Source organism: Chinchilla lanigera, unplaced genomic scaffold, assembly GCF_000276665.1.
Source record: "Chinchilla lanigera isolate Chin_1 unplaced genomic scaffold, ChiLan1.0 scaffold00187, whole genome shotgun sequence".
NCBI lineage: Eukaryota > Metazoa > Chordata > Mammalia > Rodentia > Chinchillidae > Chinchilla > Chinchilla lanigera.
Window position 1 is genome coordinate 719,397 of NW_004955588.1, and position 12,932 is coordinate 732,328.

General features: G+C 40.5%; 1 long non-coding RNA gene across 2 annotated transcripts in view; it reads left to right on the forward strand.

The window, feature by feature from the left end:
- LOC102003300 overlaps window positions 1-714 on the forward strand; it is a 25,902-nt gene extending 25,188 nt beyond the window's left edge. For both annotated transcript variants that reach the window (XR_001232529.1, XR_265119.2), the window contains exon 3: window positions 677-714. This is a non-coding gene — a long non-coding RNA (uncharacterized LOC102003300). The remainder of the gene's footprint in view (window positions 1-676) is intronic.
- Window positions 715-12,932: the final 12,218 nt, after the last annotated feature.

Below are 12,932 nucleotides of genomic sequence, written 5' to 3' on the forward strand. Positions count from 1 at the left end.
AAGTTTGAGCCCAGCTTGGGCAATTTAGCAACTTAGTGAGACCCTGTTTTAAACTAAAAATTTAAAAAAAGGGCTGGGAATATAGCTCAGTACAAAAGCCCTGGGTTCAATTCTGAGTACTGGAAAGAAAATGAGACAGAGAGAGAGAAAGAAAAGAAAAGCAACTGCTACCTTCTTATTTTACCTCTGTCTTTTCTTTGGGGGTGGTGGTGAACCCAAGGTCTTCTGCATGCTAAGCACGTGCTGTACAGCTGAGGTACACCGTTAGCCCTACCTCCACCTCTTAGAGACAAAAATGTATAGAGAAGGAAGTGCTTTTTCTCTCTCTGTGTTTCTCTTTGTTTCTCTCTCTCTCTCTCTCTGCATCTGTGGAAAATTCAAAATACACAAAAGTAGAGAGAATGGTATAATGAATGCCTAGGTAATATCACCTACCTTTATAACCCATCTTGTTGCAGCTTGTCTTTATCCCTCTTAGCCTCCCTTCACCCTAAACTTTTTAAAAAGCCAACCCTAGACATTGTTTCTTTCATTGATATTATTATTATCTCTGCAAGAATTCTTTGTAAGGCACAATACCACGATCATGCCTAAACTAATTAATGATCTTTATTATTGTTAGATATTAAATCAGTGCTCATTTTCCCCTGATGTTCCATACATTTTTGTTTTACAGTTTGAATCAAGAGCCGGGTATGGTGGTGCACACCTGTAATCCCAACACTTGGGAGGCTGAGGCAGGAGGATCGTTTCAAGTTGGAGACCAGCCTGGGCTACAAAGTCAGCTCAAGGCCAGCCTGAACTGCAGAGTGAGACCCTGTCTCAAAAAGACAAAAAAAAAAAAATCCAACTCCAAAAAACAAAAAAACAGTTTGAATCAAGAGTTCAAGAGGATGCAGACCCTTCTATTGTCTCTTTTGATAAATCTCTTAAATCTCTTTAATCTGCCTGTGAGAGAGGAAGGTCCCTGAAGATTGATTTTCTGTTTAAATGAGGGAGGGACTGACTAGGACAGAAATTCTGTCTCATTACACATCTGATGTACAGGAAGAAAAGAAGTGGGTGTGAAAACCAACTATACAGTGTAGAAGAGGTAGCAGCCACTTTGGTTACAAGGACACAGGTAAAAAAAGTTTTCCATCACAGCACCCTCCCTCCACCCTTCTTCCCTTGCCAAGCCTGGCTCCAGAAGAGCTGAGACAAGGACCATAAAATGGTTTTTATGCAGTAGTCTCTTCTACAGAGGATTTGCTCCCTGTCAGTTACAGCACCTGGGAAGAAAGAATTACATCAGTCTTTGTTAATGGCCCAATTTAAGCCATCAAAACCCCTAATAAAGCTTCTATTTTGGACATGTTACAAAACTGTAAATAAAATAGCCAAAGAAAAATAAAAGCTCTTCTATTTGGACCTGGGAAGGACCTTTGGTCCCTGGAGTCATATCCTGAATCATAATTTCTTTACTAAGGCTTAGGACAGGCAGAAACAAATCCTTTCCTTCTCTGGGGAGCTCAGGCCCCTGCTTTTTTCCCTTGGCACCCAGAGGCTGCCTGCAAAGGAGGTAGAGATCTTTCTCCTAGTGCTCCAGAAAGGCAGGTATCTAGAGAGGTAGGGCTATTTTGTCCTCAGTTCTGCATGGGGTCAGGAGGATGCTGGAAACAGAGTCTCACTGATCACCCTGGATTTGTTTGGTTCTCACCATATGTAGCTAAATGTAGAATCTCCTCATGGTCACATGGGCACTAAAAGTACCCCATGGGAAATGAATTCTGTAGAATACAGGAGCCTCAGATTCCCTCTCTCCACTTATTATAAAACTGCTCAGAAAGCAGAGTGTAAAAAGCTTTAACCTGAAAAGAAATGACTGTTCCTAATATTCAGTGATCTCAAATCAGTTGGAAGAAGAAAACACCCAAGGAAGAAGGCCACAGACCATGAAGCAGAGGTGAGAGGAGGCAGCTCAGAGCCAAGGATGGACCAGCACTGCCAAAGCTAAGAAGCAGCAAGGAAAGGTTCTTGCCCAGAACCTTCAGAGGAGGGACAGCCCAGCTGTGGCCACGTTGGTTTGAAACTTCTGGCTTCCAGAACTGTAAAATAGTAATAAGTTTCTGCGGTTAAAAAATGTAAAAACGGGCTGAGGGTGTAGCTCAGTGATGCAGCCCTTCTGGCAGGAGTGAGGTCCCGAGTTCAATTCCTGGTACCCCCCGAAAGTAAAAACAACACAGAAATACTCCAAGCATATGAAAATGGAATATAAATGGCTAACAGACATAAAAAGGTAATCAGTCTCATTTCCAATTAAAGAAATGGTTGTTAAACCAATAATAAGCATACCTTTCAAAAATAAAAATATTAATAATAGTTGAGGTTAGAAGGAGTGTGGGGGAAAGGCTATTCATATTCTATTGGCAAGAGTATAAAATTGTAGAACACTGGACTGGGGGTATATCTTAGTGGTATAGCACTTGTCTAGCATGTGTGAGGCCCTGGGTTCAATCTTCTCTACTAAAGGAAAAGAAGAAAGAAAAAGAAAGAGTAAAAAGAGAGAAAGAAAGAAAGAAGGAAAAAGGAGAACATTTTCAGAAAGCAATAGAGCAACACTTAGTAACATTTCAAGTGAAAATCCACTTCTTGTGATTCATTCTATGGAAACAGACAGGTGTACAAGCATATGAATAAGATTATTTTTGCAACACTGTTCGTAATAGTGGAAATCTGGTAACAACCAATAAGGAAATGATGCACATGCAAGCTTAAACATTGCATGGTTTGTCTTTTATGAGAAACCCAAATTATAAATAAAGAGCAAAGTAAAAGGTAATAGGAAGTAGGGAGACAGATCTTTGTCAAATGGGAAGGGGATCAAGAGATGGAGGGAGGAGGATGGAGGGGAGAGAAAGGGGATGAACAAGGAGTTAAGATGTGCTGTGTGCGTGGACCAACTCCACTGCAAACATGCACTAATTTTAAAAAAAGGAAATAGTGAAACATATTATGGAACATCCATAATTTGAAACATCAAGCAACCATAATGTGTTGTTCTGTATATACCATACTAACATGGAGGGATTTCCAAAAAATTTGGTTGGGAGGAAAACCAAAAAATACATATTAAATTAACTAAACTACATAGATTTATTTATTTACTTACACACACAGTACTGGGGACTAAATCCTTCACATTGATCTCCATCCCCACTCCTTTTATTTTTTATTTTCAGACAGGGTCTCACTAAGTTGCTGAGTTGCCCAGGCTGGGCTTGAACTTGTGATCCTCATGGGTCAGCATCCCAGAATGCTGGGATTGCAGGTGTACACCACCACGCCTGCCTTATAGCTTTAATTCATTAAATTTATTTAAATTGTACAGATATGTTTATTTGTATGTTCAGAGAAAAGACTTTGTAGAGATAAAGCTTCTCTTGTACAAATGTAACTAACAGTGGTAACTTCTTGGATTACATGGAGTAATTTTTATTTTTCATATTGTATATCAATTATATACTTTAAAATTTTTATATTAAGCTTGATATGATGCATAATTTAACCACTGAAATAGAGAATACAATAATGTTACCTATTAGATGGGCACAAATTTTAAGAATTAAGAGGCTGGTGATGTGGCTTAGTTGTAGAGTGATGGCTAGCATATTCCAGGCCCTGGGTTTGATCTCCAGCCCTGACAGATAAAAGGTTAAGATTCAGTTTTGGTGAGATCATAAGGAAAGTGCACGCTTATTTAGGACTGATGAGAGTGTCTTAGTAACAAAGGCAATTGGTCACTATTCATCCAAATTAAACTGTATATAGTGCTTGATTGAGGAATTCTCCTTCTAGGATGCAGGCCTGTAGAAATACCCTTCAAATAGGCAAGAAATAGGTAATACAAACAGCTCTTTATTAAATGCTTAATATGGCTTTGGTACTGTTCTAAAGGTACTGAAATGAACCACACTCGCCCCTGTAAAAGCCAGCTAGGTATTAGAGAAGCACTAGGTAATTCTCTTAAGTTCTTTATATGCTTGGCCTTATTCTCTACAAACAGCTCTATGAAGTGGGTATTTTCTTTTTTTTATTTTTTATTTTTTATTTTTTATTTTAAAGAATAAAAGAAGGATAACATAATAATAGGGGGGACTTAGCAAATTACAGACAAAATGGTAGGAAATTATCAATGGTTATCATTTTACATATTATTGTCTACAAAATAGTTTCTCAGGAAAACAAATAGACAAATAATAGTGAGTTACAGACAAAAGAGGTAGGAGATTATCAAGAGTTGTTGTACTATACTTTGGTATTGAAGTGGGTATTTTCATTAGGTGCAATTCACAAATAAGGATGTTACAGCTCACTAAGGGGAAGTAACACACTTAAAATCAAACAGGCAACGAGTAGCTGAGCCCAGGTTTTGAATCTGGTGGTCAGTTCTGCTGTAATGTCCTTGGTCATACAACCTTCCCAGCAGCCCAGCGGGCAGGAGGTTCTGTCTTACTGTTTCTGTTTCTGTTTGGAGGGCGGGCCATACATACAGGTCTCTGTGTTTGGTAGGAGGTCATAGTACTTGGTAGGAGGTCACCAAACTTGTGACTGGCTTGGGCACAGCCAAGTACACCTGCCCCCTGACCACTCTGTCACAGAGAAGCAGGAGGGTGGGGAGTGGGCTCTGGCTGATTCGGGGAGCACAGTGTGTAGATGGGTAGCATTGTTGTAGGGGAAGATGGTTACTTTTTTATTTTTATTTTTCCGGTTCTGGGGAGAAGACCCAGCATCTTGAACATGACATGTAAGTGGTCTACTACTGAGCCACACCCTGCCCTGGGCACTGGAACTTGAGAGCCAGGGGCAGTGTCTTCTGAGTGGGATTCAAGACCAATAAAGATTCCCTGGCTGTAGTTCAAGTGCTAGGTCTTCAGGACCCAGTAGATTCAATAGTGTTTAGCAAACTGGACTATGGCAGTGCCCAGAAAAAGTGCCCAGGGTGGCCTGCAGTGGGTCAAGTCCTAGCTCATTTCCTCAAGCTATAGTTCTCTTGGGAAATAGCCACTTGGAAGCTTCCAGAGCACCAGGTGACCTTATGACTCAAGCCTCCACCTGAACCAAGGATTATTGGATCCATCTAGCTAGGCCAGGGGGCTCTTCATCCTCAGGCAGAACTAGGCTGGACCTGAGAAGACCGTGAAGGCAAGGGAAGTTGCCATCCGGAGCTCACCCCTCCCCCTACACCCTCCCTAGCCTGCTAGTACCCTCTCCTTGTCAGTCTACCACAAGGGAATCAAGGAGGGGTCACGTGTAACAGATACTGAGAAGAAAAACATTCCAACCTGGATTACAGGTAGCTGGCTTTCCACCAGACACCACCACTGCCAAATGGCCTATTATTAAGAGACTAACAGCAAAAATGTTAGAATGAGGGTGGTTGCGTCTGAATTCTGGTTCTACCAGTTACAGCTATGTGAATTTGGGTAAAGTATTTAACTTTTCCCTGTTTTCTCATTTCTACAAGAAAAACAATAAAAATATCTACTCTCATTAGGTTGTTTTGAAATTTAAATGACATTATGTATAAAGCACTTAGGCACCTAGAATGTAACATGCACTATTAACTGTTTTCTAAAATCTTTTATTTATTTATTTATTTTACTGTTACTGTTTTTAATTGCAACAATAAAACCCTTCTAAGAAAAACTAGAGATTTGTCACACAGTAATGTGAATATATTTAACACTACTTTTACTTAAAATTGGTTGAGGTGGTAAATTTGATATTGTATGTTTTAATTATCATAAAAAGACCTTATAAAATAACAGGGTTGGAGGTGTGGCTCAGTGACAGAGCACTTGACTATCATGTGCAAAGTCCCTGGGTTTGATCCCACCACTGAAAAAAAAGTCATAAAATATGAAAATAGACATTTCAAACAGAGAATTTTGTGATTAAGATATTTAACTTCAAATCTAGAAAACAAGTGGTTTTTTTGTTAAATTACTGATAATTTATTATTTATTAATACCTTTTTATTTAAAAAAATATAGCCCTCTGAGAAATGGCCTTGGCAGTTAGTAGAGAAGAAAAGTCCTCCAATGTGCACTTTTCAATTAGAGCATATCCTTAGTTTGGCTGTGCTGCCTGAGGGTCTGCATTGATGGTGAGCAGGGCTAGGGATTTGGCTGGGTGGACAGACTTGGATAAAACAAAATTGGAGGACTCGGGAAAGGGGCTTGGGGAAGAGCCTATGAGTGGATCTCATGTGGGAAAGACCAGAATAGAAGAATATCTGACCACTTCCCTTTAGGCCCCTCTCTGGAAGCTGCTCCTGACCAGATGAGGCAAATCTGCTTTGTGGATCATTCCATTTCCTCACCGTATGTTCTAGGAACACAGAGGCCATGATGGCAAAAACAGAGGCTGCACATGGTCTTTGCTGGATGTCCACTTGGCACACAGAAGCTGCCAGACTGGCCTCCACCAGGAGAAGGGTGGCTGTGTCAGCACTGTCCCAATGTGGAGGGAGCAGAAATGTGTTCTCTCTTGAAAGCACTTTCGTGTTTTTAGATTTGGATTTGTTCTCCCTGCTCTGCCATCCGTGGGGCTCCTGGATGCCTCAGACACCACTACAGTGCCTCATACGATGCAGCTTTTGACAAAGGGCCTCCCTGTATGGGGAGAAACTGGTCACCATGTCTTGCATCTAAAAGGCTCTGAAAGTATGAACTCTTTTGACTTCATAGTACCAATATGCTCTCTATGCTATTATCCTCACTTCACAGATAAGGAAAGTGAGCCACAGAACAGTTTTTGTAAATTGCCCAGAGCTAACAGTAGCTAAGTGAGCAGTGAGGCATGTATCCAACCTTAACAGTGTGCCTCCAGAGTCCATGCTTTTAGACACCCCCAAAGGCCCATGGAATCATGGGTCTCATCGTGCACCTGTCTCTGGGAAGCAGCTGGCCCTGTGGAAGACTGGTTATGGGACAACCTTCCAATGTTGAAGTGCTGCCCACAGAATTCACTTTGTGCTCTGAGCATCATTTCTGTCTCAGCCAGAATACACGAGGGGCCCAGGAGCCAAGAGGTAGAGGCGGAAGTGGGGCCTCTCACTTTCACACCTAATAGCCCATTTCAAACATCTTTGCTGCAGTCCCCTGCATCAGGGCTCTGCTTGCTTAGAGATGTGGACCTGAAGGAGATTTTCTGGAGTCACCAAGACTCCACTAGTCTGCTGAACTGGAACTTGAGACTGCCATTTCGCTATTTTCGGCTCTTCAAGCCATTTTGCAAACTGGCAGAAACAAGATAGCTGTTACCTGGGGGCATTAAGCTGGTTGTTGTGGTAACTTAGAGGTGAACATTCAGCCAGAAATAGAATGACATCCATGAAGCTGGTTTGCTTTCCAGCAGGCTCAGTGGCAGGGGCGGGTACCTGGCAGGGCAATCTTCACAGATACCTTATGTCACCAGGTCCAGTGTTTCAAGTTAACCAAAAATGAAGGAAGCAGAAATGAGACAACAAACAGTTCAGAGCCTCCAGGAGCAGAGCTTTAGGTTATTCCTCAAAGAAAAAAACTGGCCACTTAAGTCCTGGCTCTACAATATGGTATTTGAGAGGTTGAACTCTGGTACCAGATTCCTTGGGTTCAAGTCTGAATGCTCAGACACGCTGGCTGTGTACCTCTTTCATCCTTAGTTCCCACATCTGTGAAGGGGTTGTGTGTGATAATTCATATCTCAAATGGTAATTGTGAGAATTAAGTGATACTTGTAAAACACTTAGAACAGGGTCTGACATGCAATAAACACCCTATTAATGTTAGGTATTAATAAGGTAGAGGAAAAAGTAAAAGAGGAAAGTCATAAATACCTGCTATGGCCTCAGGACCAGTTGTGAAAGTGAGACTCATACACACAAAAGCCTGTATGGGAATGTGTATACCAGTTTTATTTGTAATAGCCAAAATCCGGAAAGAAAGCATCCCAGATGGCCTTCACCGTGTGAATGATTAAACAAGCTGTGGGCCATCTACCATGGCACATGACTCAGCAATACGAAAGAATGAATTATTGATATACACAACAACTTGAATGAGTCCCAAGACACTGAGGGTATGTGACAAAAACCAACTGCAAAAGATTACAAACTGCATGATTCCACTTAATGAGCATTAACTGAGGGGATGTCGGGAAGAGGGAGGAAGGGAGTTTGGCTATAAAGGGCAACAGGTAGGTCCTTGTGGCAGTGGAAATATCCTGTGTCTTGACAGTATTCATGTCAATATCCTGGTTATGATTTTGCAAAATGCCACCAATGGAGGAAGCTCTGTAAAAGAGACATTGCAGTTTTTTTTTTTTTATCTTTGCATTTCTTTTAATTGTATGGGAATCTATAATTATCACAGAAAAAAACATTTAATTAGCAAAGGGAGACTGCGGATGTAGCTCAGTGGCAGAGTGCTTGCCTAGCACTCTTGAGGTCCTGGGTTCCAGCTTAGCATGCGTACACACACACACTAACTTCAAAAAACAAACAAGAAGAAAAAGTAATTTCTAGCTATATTCCTGCCCTATTGGTTTGAAGTTTGTGTGTGTGTACATTTTTGTGGTATTTGCCAGTTTCTGTGGTGTGAATATTCCTCTGTGGCTGATTTCATGCTGACGTTACTGAGCATGGAATCGGAAAGAGATGTGTGCAATCAGGTTTCCTGAGCCCGTGCAGGTCAGCAACACTTTTTTCTCTCTGGATTTGGCACAAGTTAGGTTAATAATCTCCCATGCTGAAGGGAAGAGCACTCATTTATTGTTTTTTTTTTTTTTTTTTTTTTTTTTTTTTCTCCGGTACCGGGAACGAAACTCACGACCTTGTGCTTGCCAGGCAGGCGCTTTGCCGCTGAGCTAAATCCCCAGCCCCTCATTTATTGTTAATAACTCATTGAAATGCCCTTTTTGGGGTCAATGCTGTTAGTAATTTTTAAAATATGAGATGTTACTCTTTTTGACAGAAAATTTGACTTTTATAGGATTCTCTTTTATAGAAATACTTGGGACAGTCCATAAAGATACAAAATTAACTATTCATTGTAATATTATTTAAAAAAAATATATATATATATATATTTGGGGGTGGTGGTTCCAGTACCAGGAATCGAATTCATGAATTTGTGCTTGCCAGGCAGGCGCCGTGCTGCTGAGCTAAACCCCCAGCCCCTAAAATATATTTTTATATGTTTGAGGTACTGGGGATTGAATGCAGGACCTCACCAGAGCTACATCTCTGGTCCCTTATTTATTTTTTAATTTTAAGACAAAGTCTCACTAAGTAGCTTAGTTGCTCTGGATGGGCTTAAACTTGTGATCTTTCTGCCTCAGCCTCCCAGAGTGCTAGGATTACAGATGTGCCACATGCCCAGCTTGATTTTTTTTTTTTTTAAATCAGTGACAGGTATTATTTTATCTATGTTTTAAATCTAATTTTGGGCCTAAGCAGGCCCAAACAGGAAATATTTCACAAAGTTCATCCACATAGTACTGTGTCAAGACTGGGGACCCTAAAGAAGAGGATGACTTTGAAGCAAAGGAAAGTTACATTAAAAAAAGTCATAAATTATTTTAACAAGAGTGAAAAGAGAAAGGCATCAGGCAAAACTAATGTGCCTGCCAAGATGAATTCTCTGAAGTAGGAATTTGAAAGGGCTTGTCCTACACATGAAAGGGAAAGGACTGAAGCTTCCCCCATGCTCTGTAGTGTCTCTACTTCCTCTGAGTCACTTTCTGAAATAGCTTTATTAAGATAAATCCACATGCCATCAAATTCAGCCATTTAAAACATACAGTTCAGTGATTTCAGTGTACCTGTATAAGTTTGTGCAACCTTAACACAGTCTAGTTAAAATGTTTTTCCCAGGTGTGGTGGCACACGCCTGTAATCCCAGCACTTGGGGATGCTGAGGATCACAAGTTAGGGCCTAGCCTAGGCAGCTTGGTGAGATAGTGAGACATTGTCTGAAAAAGAAAAAAGAAGAAAGGGTTGGGGATATAACTCAGTGGGAAGGTCTTGGGTTCAATCCCCATTATGACAAAAAACAAAATAAACATTTTCAAAAAAGAAGCCATATATATTAGCAGTTGCTTCCCATTCTCCACGCTTAGTCATGGAGCAATGGAGACCTGAACTGGGAGAATCTTATGCAGTTGGAGGCAGCAGTGAGAACATGAACCGTGGTTTCTTGAGTGATTCTTGAGTCAAAAGTCGGTAAGTGACAGTGGAGTGGGTTCCAGGATAGAGTCATGCAGAGCAGAAGAGGGAAGGGAGCACCCTTTTATTTAGGAAAGGAGTCTGGACTCCCCACAGTCGCTTCACTGCCAGATCCCCGGAATAGATTGAGAGAGCGCAGTCCAGTCCCAGTAGACTGCTGGCAATTGAGCAGCAGGCTGGGGGCGTTCCTCTGAAAGGGAAGGGCCGAGATCACTCAGACTGTGCTCCAGTGGTGGTCAAAAGCCAGTCGTAGCTTAGCTACAAAGGACTGGAAGCTCACAGTGGTTACTTGTCCTTGGGCATAACAGACCTCTATGCCTAGCACTGTTCTGGGTACAGACTGCCCCTGGTCTACCAATGTGAACAAAGATATGCCCTGCCTGGAGTTCTGCTCCTTAACACAAACCCGAGGAAAGGAGGTGCGAGTCCAAAGCTGTTGAAATTTTCTCCCCTCCTCCCTTCTTCTTCTCCTTCTTCTTCCTCTTCCCCTTCTCCTTCTTCTTCTTCTATTCTTAATTTGACTGTATTATTCTCCCATTTTAAAATCCTTATTGTACTTTTTAAACTTTAAAAAATTTCTTTTTTTTCTTTGGTTTTTACTCTTTACTGTAGTCCTCCTTCTATACATTACTCCCCTTACTCTTATCCAATTATTTAACACTATTCTATTTTCTTTTATGAATGTGTCTGTCTATTTGTGCTTTGCCTATGCTTATTTATCCCCCCTCAATACAGTTTTTAGATGGTGAGAGAACTCTCTCCTGTTCATTTATATCCCCTCCTACTTTTATCCAGGTCTCCTTGCCTGATCTCTTTTCTCTGAGTTTTTTTTTTTTTTTCATTCTCAATTGAACTTTTCTCCACACTCCACCTTTTCAATTAACTCTTAAATGTTTTCTCCACTACTTACCTCATGCACAGAACTTCTCGCCATCCTCTTCACCAATCTTGTACATAGTCTTCCCTGGTATCCCTTTCAAAATCTACAACAATATATTCTTAACATTAATAGGACATTTTGCCCTTCTATTTTCTGTTTTCCACACCACAGAACAGAGGACTTAGAAGAAAAAAAAAATTTTTTTTTCCTTTGTAGTTCTATTTTTCTTCTCCTCACTTCTTTGGCTTTACCCAAACCCCTATCCCACTGGGTTTTAAACTGTAGATTCTACAAAACTACTGTTGAATGTTGTTTTTTGCCAGTAGGTGAGATAAAACCAACGCGTTTGGTGTACATTAACTGTGGGTCAAGGCTTAGGTTGTTATAATGTTTACACTGTAGCTGAGGATTTTTTCTCTAGAGTAAAGGGAGATCCAAAACAGAGATTTATGTTATATAACTTTCTCAACTAGCCCTGATAGATTCCATTGCAACAGATTAGCCTGTCACTGCTGTAGCTGAATTGATTCCACAGGCATAATCCAGACTCAGAGGACAATTGAAAGCCAGTGAACTCGTTTGCCAAAGCCACCATCGCACCCAGGGAGAAGGACAGCAAGAGTTCCTAATCCAAGGATGCAGGCTCAATGAAACTTGATCAGATTCAGCAGGAATGCCTGCAACCTGCCAGAAAGAGGTCCTTAGTCTGAGTCAACCCCAGTTTTGCAGTGAAGTGACCACTGAAGTAATTTGGGTGTGATCAATTAGACTATAGTCTGAGACATCTCACTGCTGGGCAGATTAACTTAATCCTTATTAAGGATTAATTTAATGCCTTGTTGGAGAAGTCCTTGAGTAGCTCCCCCTTCTTGAGTACTCCATTCCCTTCTGATAACCAATAAATATAGACCACCCAGAGAAGGTCTTGGTCTTAGCCCTGACAGAATCTAAAATTCTGTGAGAGGGCTTTGATCCTCCTGGAGCTCTGAAATCATTCCATTCACCTCTTTTTATTTAGCCTTCACTGTACACTTATTGGGAGATTACAGACCTGACCAGCCTGTGATAATTAAGGCATATTATTAACCTGATAATATACAGCAAAGTTATACAACACACTAAACCAACTGTTTAATATTTTTGCCTTGAGTGAACTGCCCATAGTGAAAAAGGAATAAACATTTTAGTGGTAGAAGATACTATAAATTATATATGGGAATTTTTTTTCCAAGAGGAAAAAGACTTCAACAAAATTAAGGGCTAACACAGATTCTAAGGAAGATATCTTCAAATTAGGGAGATCATATACTTGCTATGTCAAACTTCATTCCCTCTGCTACAGACAAAACAGAAATTGCTCTGGGCTTATGTAGTTTTAGCTGCCCTTACAGATGACTAATCTACAAAAAAACTAAAAAACAAACTAAAAAAAACAAACAAACCACAAACACAACCCCCCCCACTTCACAGTTGCATACCTTTCCACATTTTCCTGAACTATAAACAATTCAAGATGTTATATTAGTTCTTAAAATTCCCAATTAAATAGCCCTTAAAAATAATTTAAATCATTTTTGACTATTATAAAAGCAACTAGGGTATGTGAAGCTTTGTTCCAACTTTTTCTTCTATTCTTTATTTTGTCCCTTCTTTCCTTTCCTCCTCAGTGCTCCCTTGTTCCTTTTCTCATCTGAACATTTTTTCCCCCATTTCCCAATATCTATTATATACTATGGTGCCTATTTACACTTTTGGTTTCTCATACCACAGAAACAATTTGGTATTGTGTATATAATGTATTTC